At 47.7% G+C, this 18,020-nt stretch overlaps 1 protein-coding gene across 1 annotated transcript in view; it reads left to right on the forward strand.

The window, feature by feature from the left end:
- LOC147705914 (uncharacterized) overlaps window positions 1-18,020 on the forward strand; it is a 582,839-nt gene that overhangs the window by 217,885 nt on the left and 346,934 nt on the right. The gene's annotated exons all lie outside the window — the stretch shown is intronic.

Consider the following 18,020-nt stretch of genomic DNA (forward strand, 5'->3'; position numbering starts at 1 on the left):
TTGTCCCTTGTATACGTGTGCCACAATATACGAAACATAATAGGGCCAATTCTGTGCTTCACATACAGCTCAAAACTCGGGGTGCCTTCTGGAGACGCAGGCTGCCTTTCCTCCAGCCGATGCTCAACAGAGCACCACACTTTACTTCAACAAAGCATCCTAGCATCAGACACATTTACTTATTAACTCAATTAACGCACACACACAATAAAACACACACACAAACAAAATACTCTCCTAGACAGTCCTTAGCCTGCACAAAAACAAGATAGGCTCTAGCCCCATGCCTTTTCAAGAATAAGCCAAATTCAACATGGCCTGGCAGAACATTTAAAAAAATGCTCCTTATCACAAGGGACCAGAGACCCACCAAGCTAATCAAGGCAGTGCCGCACTTACCAAGAATTCAATATGAACTCACCCGGTGCACTCAAGTCAAACAAGATTATTCTCCACTGCCGACTCTTCGGAGCAAACAGTCATATCCAACGGTTTCGCCTTTTCAGGACCCCTGGCGAGATGACCACTAGACGAGGAGCTGCCCTATCAGACAGGCGGGGCAGCCACAAGAACCAGTTTCTATCATATGGCGATCCCCGATCCGCACATCAGATCGGAAGCAAACCCCGACCCCACAGTCCGATTACGGGCGGGATGGGCCATTTTGTGGATTGCCTTTTCGGTCACCAACTGAAGGTAGTGACCCAACTAGGGCCACCTGGGTCACTCTCAACCTCCTCTAGCCATCGAATAATGAAGAGTTGATGACGCAGTAGAGAATACAAGCAAACTAGTTTATTTACAAAGTACACTGCAGTGCAGTCTAGTCTGATCAGCCTCCTATGATGGCTGATGAGGGACTGACTCTAACAAGCATAAAGTTACATTATGTATGTGATGAGCCCACAAAGACCTGCCTACTATGGAAAAATACTGGTAGCTGTCGTAATACAATGGGGGTACAGAACATAAGTTTTGATTCCGGAGCCTGGAACAAGCTACCTAGTGCCCAAGGTCATCTGGCTAAACCTCCCCACTAGACAAGGGGGAAAAGGCCTCCATGTAGCAGGAAAGGCATGCATTAATGAGCAAGATTCAGCATTTGAGAAACAAAACTTATCAAGGACCATTTATCATAACTGATCAAGTAACACTTTCGATTAAGATACAAAATGGCGTCTTTGAGAACTAAAATGGTGGCAGAGATGCTAACCTATCTCATACAACTGTTAATTGCATATGCATCTATCAAGAATATACTATAAGATAGCTAAATAAATGCTAACATAATCACACAAAATACAAGCAATATGTTGATAATATATATCAGTTCTAACAAAAGTTCTCCTTGAGGCTAGGCAGCAGGCTGTAGCCAAAGAAGGCACCATGAGGTCGGATAGCCATTGGACGCGGACCCATTGAAGCTATTGGTTTTGGTGGTGAAAAGTGCCAAGTAGGAAAATATGAATTTCACATTCAGGGATATCCTCTCATACGATGGATACTTTTGTCGCTTTTGCCTGGTCAAGATCCCTACATTTGCTCTTAGACACTTCAGCTCAGAATGCTTCAGAGGGGCAAGGCTGCATGCTGTACCAGATTAGGGCTCCACAAAACTTGATTATTTTTCCATGAGGTCCTTCTGAACCAGCTTTGATGCTGCAGAGAAACTCCAAGTGGGATAAATCTGAATCTTCAGCCCAGCGGCAACACATCTTAAACGGATCGGCTTGGCAGGTTTGTCCTGTTCCTTTGCAGGTCTTGAAATTGAAAAAGTTTCTAAAGTTTTCGGAGGTGGTGAGAAAAGGCCTGCCAGACACAGCCAAGTTCTCCAAGACCTCGGAAACAGAACTTGTGGTTCAGTACTCCAGCTAAGTCCATAGCAGGTCCAGTTGGTAATTTCAGCTGGGCAGCTGTAGGGAAAGACCTATTGTAGCTTGGTGTTTCCCTGTAGCTTGACCAGGAGGTCAGCCTTATGTCCTGGTATCAAGAGGTCCAGTCCTTCAGGGCTCCTCCCAGGTCACAGATAGCAGGTTTAGTCCTCTTATGTTCTTCATCGGGTCTAGTACTGTTATGTGGCAGTTGCAAGGGATGCCAGATTTTTGCCTGGCACTAGCTTCTGGGTGGGGGTGGCTCCAGGCTGCCTCTATAACGAATGGGGTAAAAGCTACCAGGGGTATCCCTACTCACAGTTACAGGACTTGCTGTCTTCCAAACTACAAACAATCCCAAAGTGCTCCTCATTCCTAAAATCAAAAATGATGAAATGATTCTCCCCTTCTGCAGAGCCAGTGCCCACAGCTAGAGCTATGGCCAGGATAATGAGTAACCCCTCCTCTGCTATCACTACATACCAGTTCTGTGGACAGTTCACCCGCAACTGGGTTTGGTGCCTGTGTCACTGGGAGGACAAAGGAGGGGGCCTGCCCAGGTCTCATCTGACATCTTCCTTTGAGGTAAAATAAGTTGATAGGCACAGCCCAAATGGTCATCCTGCCAGAGGAACAAAAACACCACCCCATGTCAAGGCCTTTGTCTCAGCTATAGGACCAGTTTGAGATCTCATTCAGGACCATTTACCAGTTGGATGACAGTTGGAAGGCTCATGTAGATTAGCTTCAGGAGATTCAGGCAGTAAAACTCTCCAAAAGTTATTTTTACTTAATATATAATAAAAGTTTGACTGCACCATTGAGTTGAGTTTTATAAGCAATAAAAAAAGTTTTCAATCATATTTCTAGTGGTTTCCTACCCCTAACCTATCCAATAATGCTAAGCGAAGCCTCAAACATAAGATCTTCCACCTTAGGAAACAAACCCTTTTCACCAACCGCTACTTTTGCCACTACAAGGGCACCTTACTCAGAAAACGCTTTTTCTCAACTAACCAACGTGCCAAATGGAGGACTATTGTCTCTTCCTGACTCAACACCTCCATAACCAAGAATATCCCCCATGGCCATAAACTTACAATAACACCCTACATGAGATTCCATGGCAACGCCATAATCACCATCTACACCAACAGCACCACACTCATTCAATCTTCTGATCAAAACCTGTAACTATTCAGCAGTCTGTCCTCCTGCCTAAAACACAAAGTTGACGCTTCCGCTCACCTTCCTATCTTCTCACCTACCCCCTCAGACTACCCCCCCTTGAAGAATCCCCTCTCCTCTACTACTCTTCCAGTACACCATCCCCCCACTCCTACCCCTTCCCTGTTCACCCGCCAGTTCATGGACACCGCTGTTGACCATTGCACCCCCCCAACTCAACTGGTGTCAACTCCGTCTCCCCATCACCTACACCAGTCTGATAGCACCACTATCAATTCCTACTCCCCCCTCCTCTACACCAGTCTGACATTATCTCTCCCCACTCCCTCAAAGCCACATGTATGCACACTCCAATCAATACATTGCACCCATCCTCCACATCCTTTCATCCAACCATTACCAAGGCTCCGATGGTGGCCCCCACTGATGGCAACCTCCCTGTTTACTCAGAGTCTCCCCTACACCTCAGCGCTTCCCTTCTCCTGGAACCTTCAACAGCCTGTCTTATGGCTAAATGCTCAACAATATAATTGTCAAACTGCATCTGATCCGAGCAGATATTCTCAAAATACTTTGTATCACCTCGAACACAAGTGGCCCCCCATTCAACTCACACCCTATAAAACAACACCCCCACTTTCCCAGCCTCTACTTGGACTGTATTCCAGCCTGCACTAGGAGCTCTCAGCCTTCCTGGAGGACCGTACCCATCCCTTGATCATTCCTCCCGACCCAATAGGCTAGTCAGACAGCTATCAAATGATGATATACTCAACCTTCTAGGTTCCTACAATCCCTCCCCTACAGATCTCTCTGCCACCAAAATCAAGACTATCACCTCTCACCCTGCCAAGTCATCCTGCCCCAAGACTAGGTCTATAAACAAACCGAACCTCACCCGTGTGCCCATCTTCCACAGGTCCTCCAATATGATTACCTCTAACACAACCCTGAAATGTACATTATTAATCTGCCACTCAGCTGTGAAACACGCGGCTGACAAATCTGCTCTTATCCTTGACCAGGACCTTGACATCCTCATGCTCACTGAATCCTGGTTAAACGATATCTCCGCTCCCTTCTTGGACATTTTGGTCCGCCCTAGGTATGGCATAATCAGACTAGACAAACCCTGGCTGCCAGAGGGTGGCCTTGCGTGCATTCACAGAGTCTCACTCTCTGTGAAACAACCTCACCCTTCTTCTCTGCCCATCAGTGAGTACCTTAAGATCGACATCTATACCTCCAGCAACTCAAAATGCTCCCTTTACTCAGCCACTCAGTGGTAATCGCTCTTTCATTGAACAGATAATGGATGTTCTCTCCTCCAGCATTGACGATCATTGCATCCAGATCTTCCTTGGTGACCTTAACATCCATTAGAACAGTATCACTGACCCACTTGTGAACTGTTGTAAATCCTTCCTCCGGAACCTCAACCTCATCCAAGCCTGCAAAAAACTGACAGATAAGAAGGGAGCAATCCTTGACCTAATCATTGCTAACAGGACCACCTTGCATGTTGACTCTATTCTTCGTTGCAATTGGACTGACCACCACTGCGTCACTTTCTCTCTAAACATATAAATCGTCACCGCCCAAGAGCTGACCATAGAAAGCCAGACATTGGACCTCCGACACCCGCAAAATTAAGTCACTTTATCTTCTACTAGTTCTGAATCCTTGCTCCCGCCTCCTACCATGACTGATGCCCAAGACCTCACTAATCACTATTTCAATTCAATGTCAAATATCATGCCCACCATAGCACCTAAGGAACTGAAAAGAATCCTTGCCAAACGTTCCAACCCCTGGTTCAACAGCGATCTTAATGAAAAACGGTGACTCGTCAGACTTGCCGAAAGAGCATAGAGACACAACCCCTCCATAGCCAACCTCAGACTCCTACGTCTAAGACGCAGCGCCTACAACTGGCACATTAGGAATGCCAAATCAATGTTCTTTTGAAACCAACTAGACACTGCTACTAATAGACCAAAAAATGTGTTTGAAATTATAAGAAACCAATCTACCTTCAAAACCAATCCTGCTACCAAAAAAAAGCACTCCCTAACTCTGAATCCTTTGCCTCCTTTTTCACGGAGAAAACGTTGTTAATCACTAACGAAAACCAGACCACTCTCAATCTTTTTGCGCCGCAACCCCTCCTAATCCCCTACAGACGGATCATGAAACTCGCCCATATAATCGCCTCATCTCTCCCAAAAATGATGCCACCAGGTCCAGCTTCATAACCCTCAATGAGATTGGCACCCTAAATATTTTGACCTCCTTGAAATACTCTAACCACTTCATTGGTCCTCTCCCATACAAACTCCTAAATTAATCCATTTACCTCCTACTCCCACTGCGGACTAAGATAATCAATGCCTCTCGATCCCAAGGCTCCCTTCCCGACTGACTCAAAATCGGTCATGTTACACTTAGCCTAAAAAAACAACTCTGGCCATACTGACCCCAACAACTATTGCCCCATCTCCAACATCCTTACTATGGCCAAACTGCTGGAGAAATGTACGCACTTACAGCTCCACAATCACACTGAACAATTTCAACTTCTAGACCATTACCAATCTGGCTTTCGTTTGGGTTACAGCACCGAAACTGCTATGGTCCACATTGTCGATGATGCCCTGCGCTCACTTGACATGAATGATTCCTGCCTCTTGATCCTCCTAGATCGGCAGCAAGCCTTTGACACACTCAACCATGCTACCCTGTTCTGCCTCCTAGAACACAGGATAGGCCTCTCTGGCACTGTGCTAAAATGGTTCAACTCCTTTCTTCACAACAGGTTGCAGCGCTTCCTAATTAATCACACTCTATCAGAGCTAGCCTCACTTTCGCTAGGTGTTCCCCAAGGTTCGAACATCTCCTCAACATTGTTCAATCTCTACATGGAGCACCTAACCAATATTCTCAAATGCTCCCACGTCTCCTACCAAATGTATATTGACAACACCCAACTCTACATGAAAATAACCTCCCCCGAAGACATCCACACCATCAATAACACCTTAATACTAACTTAACAATGGCTGACTCACAATAAACACACACACTCAATGCCATTAAAACTGAATTCTTACTGATAGCACTGCCCACTACCACCTCTTATGCCAAAGAATGGCTCCTACTTCTCTCCACCCTGAATTGCACCTCACACATTGTTGACTCCATAAAATCCCTTGGGATTACCCATTATTCAAAAACATATTAGCGCCATCACTAGAGAAGATGACCATCAGCTGCATATCCTTAGGAAACTAAAACCTTTCCTCCTTGTGGCCGACCTCACAGCTGCGACTCATGCACTTGCGCTTTCGAAACTAGAATTTGGTAGCACTACTCTACTGGGTCTCCCAAAACCTTCACTTGCTCCCCTTCAGGATACACTTAATGCGGTAGCCAAGCTCATCACGGGTTCCAAAAAAAGCGATCTCATAACCCCTGACCTTCGACCCCCCAATAGGCTACCAATCGAGGCCAGGATGCATTTCTAAATTGCTAGCACGACCCACAAAGCGCTGCACCTTAATATCCCTTCCTATCTGTTCCAGAAACTGACTCCTTTGGGCAGAAATATATCCTCCAGCAGTGCGACAACCTTACATCTCAAGCCACAAAAATTCAAGAAAAAGAAAACCTACAACTGATCCTTCGCTGGAATGGCCCCAAACATGTGGAACTCTCCCCCTAATGAGATCACATGTAACCCATCCACATCCTCTTCAGGAAAAAAGAAAAAATGCTCTCTCGAACAAATTTCTCTCTCACTGAGGACTTGACTATGCCCCCGCTCACTGTTTAGACCCCGCCCTCCATCTGTCCTCTGCCTACTGCCTCTCTGTAATTTGCCTGGAGCAATGTTACAATGCACTTCTAATATAAATCTATACATAACTACCTCAGGGGGAAAACTGCGTTTTGACTCTCTCCATCATTACATCTCCCCTTCTCAACTACCTCAGAACTTTTATGTGTTCTATCATACATATCAGTCTCACCTGCTGTTCCAGTTGTTCCTAAGGGCCGAGCGCAGCTCCGCCATATCCACTTGGCCGGGCTTGGCTCTGCCGAGCCCTGAATCCCCGCAGCACCAGCATCTAAGGGCCGGGCTTTGCTCAGCTTGTTCTCCGGCCAGGCTTGTCTCTGCCGGGCCCCTCCCACTCCAGTGGCCAGCAGGGGAGGTCAGAGGAAAGCGCCAGGAGGCGCATAAAGTCTCCCTCAGTCCCTCATCCCGCGGGACGCGTGCGGGACGCGCACGGGACGCGCAGGACAAGGGTCCCGCCCTTGTCCCGGGACAAGGGCGGGACCGTCTGTGGCCGTCCAGGGCCGGAGGAGGCCAGGCTGGGCCACGGACCTTGGTTTTGCAAGGCATATTTGCCCAAGTGAGACTTTACATTTCTTCTGACCCTGGTTAGGGTTTTGTCATAGTTTATTATCTTAGCTAACATACTTGTAACCCTGGTGCTAGGGTATATTACTCCTAATGCTTGCCTTGGGTCTTTTATCTAGTACCAAAGCATTATTTCTAAGTCTTGGCCATGTCCATGTCCAAAGCTAAAACTGATAAGTTTGTATCTGGGGCAGGTACAATGGACAATTACTTGGTAAAAGTGGTAAACAAAATTAATAATGACCGGAGAGCCTCGCTAGGTCGAGGGAGCCCACCTGTTCCACACCTAGATACTCCTAACCCTCCGGTGGAATTTCTAGCTGATGATACTCTTGATTTGGGTAATCGAGTGGTCATAATGGCTGAAGCGCAGGTCCATTCTGAGCTGCAGGAGGAATTACCTGATATTTCTATTGAGGCAATAGAGGAGGTCCCGGCAGCCCCTAGACCATTGAGAACCTGTAGAAAATTACAAATTAAACACGGGGGGAAGCATAGCAAAAAAAGAGTAGAAACTTCCCAATTAGTTCAAAAAGGTCTCGCTGCTGGAACCGACCCACAGGAAGGAAATAGTGCAGCCATTATTAATTTTAGCCCGGAGCAATTTGCATTACTGGTCCGCTCCATAGAAGCTAAGATAGAGGCTAAGATAGAAGAGATCATTAAACTCCTAGTGCTCAAATTGGATACTGTCACCACAGAAGTAAAGAGGCTAGGAGGTCAGTTAGCAACACACTTGGCCTTGGTCGAAAGAGCTAAGGCTGTCGCAAAGGGTCCTGTTGGAGTGGGGCAGGGAAATAGTAAAGATAACTTGCAGCAACTAAGCCAGCAAACAACTGTAATTGAAACTGCTTCTCCTGATCCTACACCAATAACCTGTACAACCAAACAACCTTTCTCAGGACCAGATGGCACATCGGGCTTTAGACAGGTAAAGAAAAGTCGCTTCATAAATCTTCCCCCTGATTGCGCACCCTATGTGGTTGTCCTAACCAATGTCCCGCCTCCTGATCACCACCCTGCTCAGTCCAATGAGGAATCACATGATTCACTAAAAAATAAAACAGTGTCATGGCTGAATAGGAGATGTGGCTTCCCAATAAAATATTCTTATCAAATATTGTCCACTAGAAGGGCAAACTAGATTGGCCCGTCCAGAAAGACATGTAGTGGGGATTGTATCATTGTTAATTTTAAACACCTGCAACATGTTGCAACAGTTTTGTTAAAGGCAGCCTCTCTGGTCTATGACGTAAACAGTGTCTGTGTGCATCCACTTGGTTATTTTTACACGCATTTAATCAAAGCCCCTCCTAATCTCGGGAGATTTAGATCATTCACTCCTACTGAGCCTCGGGCCCCTGTAGTACCACAATTCTATAATGTTGACAATCACTGTAGGGATGGGCCCAATGTTGTGACACAAAATAGATTTGATTTACTCTCGGGCCTAGAGGCGTGTGACTGACGTGAGGACTCTGAGGGACAGGGAGGGGAGAGATTGGCTGGACCGGGATGTATGGAACCCGCACAAGTAATAATGAGTCATAATAACACCCAACCTAAGTGTACAAGCATCACTGAGGACATGGGGGAAAAGGTAAAAATGTTAAGCTGGAATGTTGCTGGTCTGCGGTCCAAAAGGGATGATAATGTCTGGCTAAATTTTGTGAAAAAGTACGATATTGTTGCATTTCAAGAGACTTGGGACAAGGATTGTGATTTCTGGATTAATGGTTTTACATCTTACTATGTACCTGCCTTGAGTTCGTAAGCAGGGAGAGACAGAGGGGGACTTATGTTTCTGGTTTCAGTAAATATAACAGGAAGAGTTAAAAAGGTCGACTGCACTTCCCCTAATTATCTAATATTAGAAGTAAGTTTGGCAAACAATATCAAACTAATTCTTATTAACTGTTATAACTCATTGCAAGGGGAGTCCCCAAATGAGCATCTCCATTCACTGTCAAATTTTTTAATAACTTATAAGGAAAAGCAAACCACTTTTGTTCATTATATCCTGATGGGTGATTTTAATGTACATTTATGTAATCTAAACTGCCAATACAGAGATACAGATGGCCCTGATTTCACAACCCCTCAACATTTTGAACACAGCTCCAAGGGGGAAGCATTGGAGGCACTTTTGTCCAATAATGACCTGTTTGAGGTGGGGTTTTCTGATGAGAATAACTGTGTTCCTACGTGCAGAGCTAGGGACTGTGAATCTATATTAGACTACATATTCCTATCCCCAGGACTTTTAAGTCATGTAATTTTTTATAATGCCATACCCTCTTCCTTTAGCGATCACAACCCGGTAGTGATAGAATTGGATAATGGTCTTTTCCTCCTGAATAAAACAGCTTCATCACAAGTTGCAGCTGATGTAAAAGCTAAAGATCAAGGAAGGAGAATAAAATGGAGTAAGGTCACCCCCGAAGACTTTCTTCACACCATTACAACAAAGGTTGGCACGGAACTAAATACATGTGCAGACCCCCTCAATTATGGGGGGGATGTGATAGCTTCATACGAAGCCATCTGCCTGCAGGTGACTAAAGAACTCACAATAAATACCCGAGTTAAAACTAATCCTGCCTTAGGCTGGTTCGATCATAAATGCACTAAAGCTCACAACCTATTTAAAAAGGCTCTTAACAAGACACCTAGGAATAAAATTCTAGTAGCACAGCTTAGGAAAGAGTACTCATTAATAGTTCAGGCACGGAAAAATGAAAGTAAACAAGATGCATGGGCAGCATTAATAGAAAAAGCAACTATGAAAGACAGTTCCAAGTTTTGGGCAATTGTCAATAATCCTTTGTTCACTGGTACCCAGAACTCTGTAGTAGAAGTTAACATCTCAGAGGAGGACTGGTTAAGCCATTTTGAAGAAATCTATGGGAGCAATATTGAGCTGGAAACCTTTGAGGTACCAATTTCTGATCCTCCATTGATACCTATCAGTTTTAATATAGTGGAGGTTGAGAAGGCGATAGAGGGAACGGCAGGGCGTAAGGCGCCAGGCCCTGACGGTGTGCCTTCTGATATGTATAAGGCTAATCCCAAATATTGGGCAAAAATACTGGCAAACGTTTTTAACACATCGGCCACCACAGGTTTCCCGAAATCCTGGTCCCGTTCAATTATAATTCCCGTGTTTAAGAAGGGCCAAAGGGGAGACCCCAGATGTTATAGGTCAATATCTTTACTAGGTTCCTCTATTAAAATCTTAGGGAAGGTTATTCTAGCTAAAAGAACAGACTGGGCAACGGAGAAAGACATTCTATCTAATGCCCAATATGGCTTTAGATCTGGGAGGGGGGCGGGGGACCAATGTCTCAATTTACATCTAATTGTATCTAAATACACGAAGGTTGCGAAGGGTTCCATTTTTCTGGGTTTCATGGACTTGTCCACGGCCTTCAATCTAGTCAATAGATCGAGGCTGTGGACCATGCTGCTGGACCTAGGACTTGACCGGCCCCTTGTGTATTTTTTAGCCGAGTTACACAGAGACCTGAGAGCGTCAATTAGGATGACGCAGGAGGGGATTTTATGAAATTACTGGATCTTGTGGTCAATAATGGTAAATCGCACATTATGTCACTAGGCACAAGAAAAAACAACATTAAATCCTTCTATTGCAACAAGGAAGCAATCTCAAGAGTGAAAGTGTTTACCTATTTGGGAGTTGTTTTTGACGACAAAGGACTTTGGGCACCGCGACTCTCAACTAAGGTAAATGCTGTGAGAAGCTCCTCAGCTGCAATATTAGGTTTCGCTAAAAGACTGGTGGGAAAGCCGTGCAAAGCAATCCTAGCTATATACAAAGCAAAAACCATATAAATTGCTAGGTATAGGGCTGTAATATGGAGGTACACTAAATCTGATTCCATCCAAAGAGAAGAAAATACATTTCTATGTGCCCTCCTCGGCCTTCCACAATCAACAGGGACCCTTTCGGTCCACCTTGAGCTGGGGATAGGCTATATTTTAGATACAATAAAATGGCCCCAATCCTGTTATGGATTAGAACCTGGTTGAATCCGAATCTTACTCTTAATCACAAGATTCTGAAGGATTGCATGAAATTAGATAAAATGAAGGAAATCCAGAAGCTGTCCTATATTAAAATGTCAACAAGGAAACTGGGGCGCCCAGAGATTTTCTCCAATCCTGAAGGTCTTTGTAAAGCTGATCTTAAATGGCTTAAAACAAATTAAATTAAGCTCAGCGAGCTAGAGCGGGAATTAAAAGAGTTAAGTAAACTCACAGTTAGGGCCCGCTACTTGCTCATTTCGTCTCTAGCCATGCAATCGTACCTCTCCATCGTTACGATCCCTTTCCACAGATGGCTACTGACAAAATTTTGTTTCAACCAGATCCATTTGGTATTAAGTGACCCACAGGGATGGAGTAGGCCTGAGGAGGCGGCTCCTTGTAAATGCGATGATTTCTCCCCCCAAGATACCATGCATTTTATGTTTTTTTGTCCTCTGTATTATGAAGCTAGAAAAAGGTTTATTTTCCAGTACTGAAAGAGAACGCATTCATACAGTCTAAACCTGCATTACTGTTTTTACAATTAATGGAATCTCCTGTAACCATGTCTGGTGTTGCAAGCTTTCTTGTCGCGTCTATTAGGAGTAGGAGGATCAGACAGGCAGCACAACAGGAGACGGAAAACCAGTCATTATAAGTCTACCGATAGTGATTAACTGACTTTTACCATGAAATAGTTTTTTAACTGTTTTTAATGGAATTTTATGTTTTGATACTATTTTAAAAAGAAGCATAAAGAGCTTCGCGCGGATCCAAGATGGACGTGTGAGCACAGGGCTCCTGAGACCCTCTTTGCCACCCGCATCTATCCTGCCACAAATCCTGATTTGATTGATGGGTACTTGTTGACTATGCCCTGCTGATTCTGAGGACTTTTTCAGAACCGAAATCGAACGCCGTGATCAGGACTTGCTGCATCCTGAAGTTTGTAGCCTACATCGAAGAACGTCCCCGGCCTGGAGTCACCGAGGTACCCAGGTGGCAAGTCAACAACAACGGCCAGTTGGGCACGCCCACGGCCCCTGTGGTGCTTTCGGTTTCGTTTGGGCCATTGTCGCAACGCTCTACGGCTGCCCCATTCATCTCCTCGTCCCTGCTGCGGATCCTGAATCTGCTCTGGTTTTTAGCCCTCTTGCCCTTGAGGTTCATCGAAAGCGTGATCATTTTGACTAGATTGCAACGACTCCGTGGGAGCTCCAAGCCCACTATGGCGGGCAGGCTGGATGCCGAAAAACGGAACACCAAGGGCACGCATCGTGAAGGCCACATCCAAACCCAGACTATAGAGCGCTTCACCCGCCCGAAAGGGTCCCCAGGTGGAGCGAGTAAGGCTCTTGAAGGGACCGTGGATGATAACCCGCCGTCGGAGGAACCGACACTGAGTGACATCATGGGCGCCATTACCAGTGTTCGGACCGACATGGGCCATCAGTACGAGACTCTTGCTGCCAAGATCAATACGGTGGCGATTGAGGTTAATCTAATCAGAGCTGACCTGGGGAAGACAAATGAACGGGTCAAATCGCTGGATATCAAAACTGCGAGTTTGATCACTGATGTCTCAGACCTTCAGGCTGAGGTTCGCACGCTTCGTACTTCCAACAACCAGTTTGCCCGCCGGCTGGAGGATTTCGAGGGCCGGGCCACGCGCAACAACGTTCGTATTGTGGGGGTTCCGGAGACCCTGCCAGATGTCTCCACGGACCTTCTGGTGGATGATCTGGTCCTTAAATACCTTGCGCCTAAGGGCCTCAGTAACTTTTTCACAGTGGAACGGGCCCATAGAGTTCCCGGCGGGAAGCCGAAGCTGGGAGCCGCGCCGAGACCCATCATTGCCAGGATTTTTAATTTCCGTGACCGAGATGTTATCCTGCAAGCTTCGAGGACCACAGGTCCTACCAAATTTGACAATGCCTCGGTCAGTTTTTACCCAGACTTTACCCAGGCAGTTCAGAAACAGCGCATGGGTTTTACCGGGGTGAAAAGACGACTCAGGGATATTGGTCTCAAATATGCCATGCTCTTTCCTGCCCGGTTGAGGATTGAGTATGAGGAGCGGGCCTTCTTCTTCGATCGCCCAGAAGTGGCCAGTGACTGGTTGGACACTTTGCCATCACATCGTAAGGGCGGCGAGAGCCCGGAAGGTGCCGAGGGCGGCCCACCCGAACAGGAGGAGTGAGTCTGCAGCGGGAACTGGTTACTTTGGACCTCTAGCAGTGGCTTTTTCATAGACTTGCTACTACTGTGGGTACCCGGGGGCGGGGGGATTTGGGTTTCCTCTTCCTCCTCTGGGGGCTCTCTCTCTCTTTTCGTAGGTTAGTTTTATGGGGCGACAGGCACACTGCAAGTTGGGGTGGGTTGTTGGTCTAATGCAGGGGTGCAGGGTGGGGGGGGGTGTTTTTCTGGGTTCCCAGGGGGTGGTGGGGGATTCCTTTTCTCTTTGTTTTGATCGAGGCTGCTACAGTTCCTGTTGTCGATTCTGTGTACTTCTTCCCGGGCGTGGGGGGCTGGGTGTTCAATGCCGGGATGGGGGGGAGCTTAGACTGCTGAGTTGGAACGTTAATGGTCTTGGAGATAGAATAAAGCGGGGTGTTGTCTTGCAATATTTGAAACGTTTCCCCCAAATGTGATTTTGCTTCAGGAGACACACTTGGTGGGTAATGCGTGCCGTGCACTAAACAGACGTGGTTACCGTATGGTAGCACACTCAGGGTTCACCTCCGGCTCGAGAGGGGTGGGGGTCATGGTACGTACTTCCCTCCCACTGGAGATAGATGATGTTGTGCTAGACGACAGGGGCCGCTATGCGGCCATTACGGGGCGGTGGGAAGGGAAAACTGTCTCCTTTTTGTCAGTGTATGTTCCCCCTGGCCTGCAGTCTACCACGTTTGTTGATCTGGGTGATGTGATCCTGGGGCTTCCGGGCGACATATTGGTGGTGGGCGGCGACTTTAATTCAGTGGTTAGTGGTGATGTAGATCGCAGTCCCCCCAGGACTTTGCCTGCGGCACAGCTCTGGCTAGGGAAGCTGCTGGATATGTTGGGACTAGCTGACTGCTGGCGGAAGCTGCACCCAGGTCAGCTCCAGTACACCTTCTACTCGGGTGCGCACAAGAGCCTGTCGAGATTAGATTATATTCTTATGCCAGCGGCACAGATGGTCTCGGTGCGGGAGGTTAGGCATTTGGCCAGTGGGATCTCTGATCACTCTCCGCTTTTACTAATGGTTGATGTGCAGCTGGGCGCCGAGGGCCGAGTCGCCCCGATTTACCCCTGGCACCTCCGTAATCCTAAAATCAGGTCAGAGATAGTGAAATGTAGGGATTACTATTTCGCTGAGAATGATGGATCGGTTTCCTCCCCGGTTACATTGTGGGAGGCCTATAAGCCGGTGATTCGTGGCCAGGCCCTGTCCCTCATTGCCAGCGAAAGGAGGCGTAGAAATGCCGCAATGGTGGAACTAGAAAACGAGATCACTGCTTTGGAAGGACAGGTTGGGACTGGGGACACTCCGGAGGTGTTGCATTCCCTGGCCCTGAAACAATTTGATTATAAGACCCTGGTCACTGATGCCGCTAAGGCGATGCACCGTGAGCAACAGGGGCGCCTGTATGATGTGGGTGATAAGGCGGGAAAGTTGATCGCATGGCTGGATAAAAGGGATCGATTGAACAAAGTGGTGCCTGTGGTTGAGAGTGTGGATGGTGTTAGAGTGGTGGACCCAACTGATATAGTCCGAACATTTGCCCGTCACTTTCAGGCGGTTTATGCACCGGTCTCGGATCTACCGGAGGAGGATTCGCATCTTTTGCTCCGAGATATCACTGTGCCTGGCCTGTCGGACTCTGACATGGAGCTTATGGAGGCGGATTTTTCCACCGATGAAGTAGCGCTCGCTATCCGTTCACTCCGGTCCGGGAAGGCCTCGGGCCCCAACGGCATACCGGTAGAATTGTATAAACTCTGCCCTGACAAAATGGCACTGTATCTCCGTAAGATGTTCTTGTCATCGCAAGATCTCGGCTCTCTTCCTCGTGATCAGAGACTGGCATCCATTGTCGTCCTTCATAAAGACGGCAAACCCCGTGACCAATGCTCATCATACCGGCCGATCTCGCTTTTAAACGTCGAGCCCAAGATTCTTGCTAAACTACTGGCGAATCGGTTGGTTACAGTGATAGCAGACTTGATCCACCCGGACCAATCTGGGTTTATACCCCACCGAAACACCGCGCTCAACCTACGTCGCCTTCATGGCGTCTTGGCGAGGGCGGGGTCTCTTCGGGAACCGGCCATTTTGGCTTCCCTTGATGCCTCGATGGCCTTCGACACGGTCGAATGGCCGTATTTGTGGGCTGTTCTCGCCAAGTTTGGGTTCGGCCCGAAATTCATTGGCTGGGTCAGAGTCTTGTATGAGCAGCCGATGGCACAGGTGGTGGTTAACGGCAGGGCTTCCGAGCCCTTTACCCTTGGGCGGGGAACGCGACAGGGATGTCCCTTGTCGCCGCTCCTCTTCGCACTTGCCCTTGAGCCCCTTGCTGCATGGCTGCGTTGGGAACCATCGCTTAAGGGCATCCCCTGGTCGGCTGATTTCGAGGACCGTATATCACTCTATGCGGATGATATATTGCTGTACCTTACCTCTCCTCGTAAGTCGCTGGGCGTTCTGTTCGACATGCTGCGTTCCTTTGGGAGGAATTCAGGTCTGGTTATTAATTGGGCTAAATCCTGTATTTATCCGCTCACGGACGATGAGCTTCTTCTTCCTCGCCATTGTCCGATACCGGTTTCTAGGGACGGTTTCAAATACTTGGGGATCTACATCTCACTGGACCCCAAGACCCGCTATGAGCGGAATTTGCTGCCTCTGCTTTCCCGGCTTCGTTCGGAAGTTGCGGCGTGGTGTGGCCTGCCGCTATCCCCGTTGGGAAGGGCGGCCCTGTTCAAAATTATGTCTCTCCCCCGCTTTTTATATGCCATTCAAAATGCACTTGATTTCGTACCTGCTAGCTACTTCCGAGAGATCGAGGGCTTGCAGAGGCGGTTGATTTGGGGTGGGCGACCACGCATTGCACTGGCAAAATTGACTTTGCCCTGGTACGATGGAGGTATCGCACTGCCCGACATCAAGCGCTACTACTGGGCCTCCCAGTTGAGTGCTGTGAACCACGCCATGTATGGCCCCGTCCCTAATCCCGCTTTTGAGATGGACAGATGGCAACTCCCTGGGGGAGATTACAATCGGGGACTCTATTCCAGAGCCGACCGCAAGCATCTCACGGGCCCTACGGCAATGGCTGTGCGAGTTTGGGGTAGCGCGACCGCTGCCACGGGCTGGACGGATAGTTTGACAAAGTCTACCCCATTGTATGCCTCGAAAGCGCTAGGTAGTCTATGGAAATCGAAGGGTTTCGCCAGCTGGGACCTCATTGATATCAGCAGGGTGGGTGACCTCTGGGCCAAGGGTGCAGTCAAGACCTTCGAGGCACTACAGCGTAAATATAAATTGAGTGATAGAGAGTATTTCCGGTACCTCCAGGTCCGTCATGCGATTCACTCGGTTTTTCCGGCTGACGCTACTATTCCGGAGGCCTCACCTCTCGAGGATAGGGTGCTTGATGGATACGCCCCCGATAGCACTATATCTCTCATTCACAAGAAACTTATCAATGACCGCTCAGATCTACTTTTGCAGTTGCGGATTATCTGGACCGGGGACGGATTAGAACTAGATGATGAAGACTGGCAGGCGGCGATTTCTTCTCCTAAGGAGGTTGCGATCCTGGCGCGTCTTAGACTGGTGCAACTTAAAATATTGCATCGGGTGTATGTCACGGGCCCACGACTGATGCATATGGGTTTCTCTATGGACGGGTTGTGTAGGCGCGGATGTGGTATGCTAGCTACTTTTTTGCATATCCTCTGGGAATGCCCGGAGGTGGCGGAATTTTGGCGCTGAGTGGATGTGGTTATGGGTGAAGTGACGGGAGTAGTGTTGTTGCCTGAAGCCAGGCGCTGTCTGTTGAATGTTTGGGAACCGAATGATTGCACTGTTGCTCAGACTCAATGGGTCACACTGGGTAATATGGTTGCTAAACGTGACATAGCCCAGTTATGGGGTTCCCCAAGGCCACCGACGCTCCTGTGCAGGAAGGAGAATATGGACTGGTCCATGTTCAGAGAGAAAGTTGTGTATGTTTCCCGCGGAAGACCCAAGAAATGGGGAAGGATATGGGGACAATGGAATGCATACCCTGGTGAGATTTGTACCCCCCCATTCACCGACCTTCCGGATCCGCTCCTTCTTCCTTGATCGTGCGTTCCCTGTACTCAGCTCTTGTTGATTGCATTGTATTAGTTGCTACCAGGTTTCCCCCCCCTTGCCCTCCCCGATATTTCTTCTCATTCTTATTGACATACATGTTTCACCCGTCTCCCACAGCCATAGGGAATTACCAGTTTATACATAGCCA

Source organism: Lissotriton vulgaris, chromosome 7, assembly GCF_964263255.1.
Source record: "Lissotriton vulgaris chromosome 7, aLisVul1.2, whole genome shotgun sequence".
Lineage (NCBI taxonomy): Eukaryota > Metazoa > Chordata > Amphibia > Caudata > Salamandridae > Lissotriton > Lissotriton vulgaris.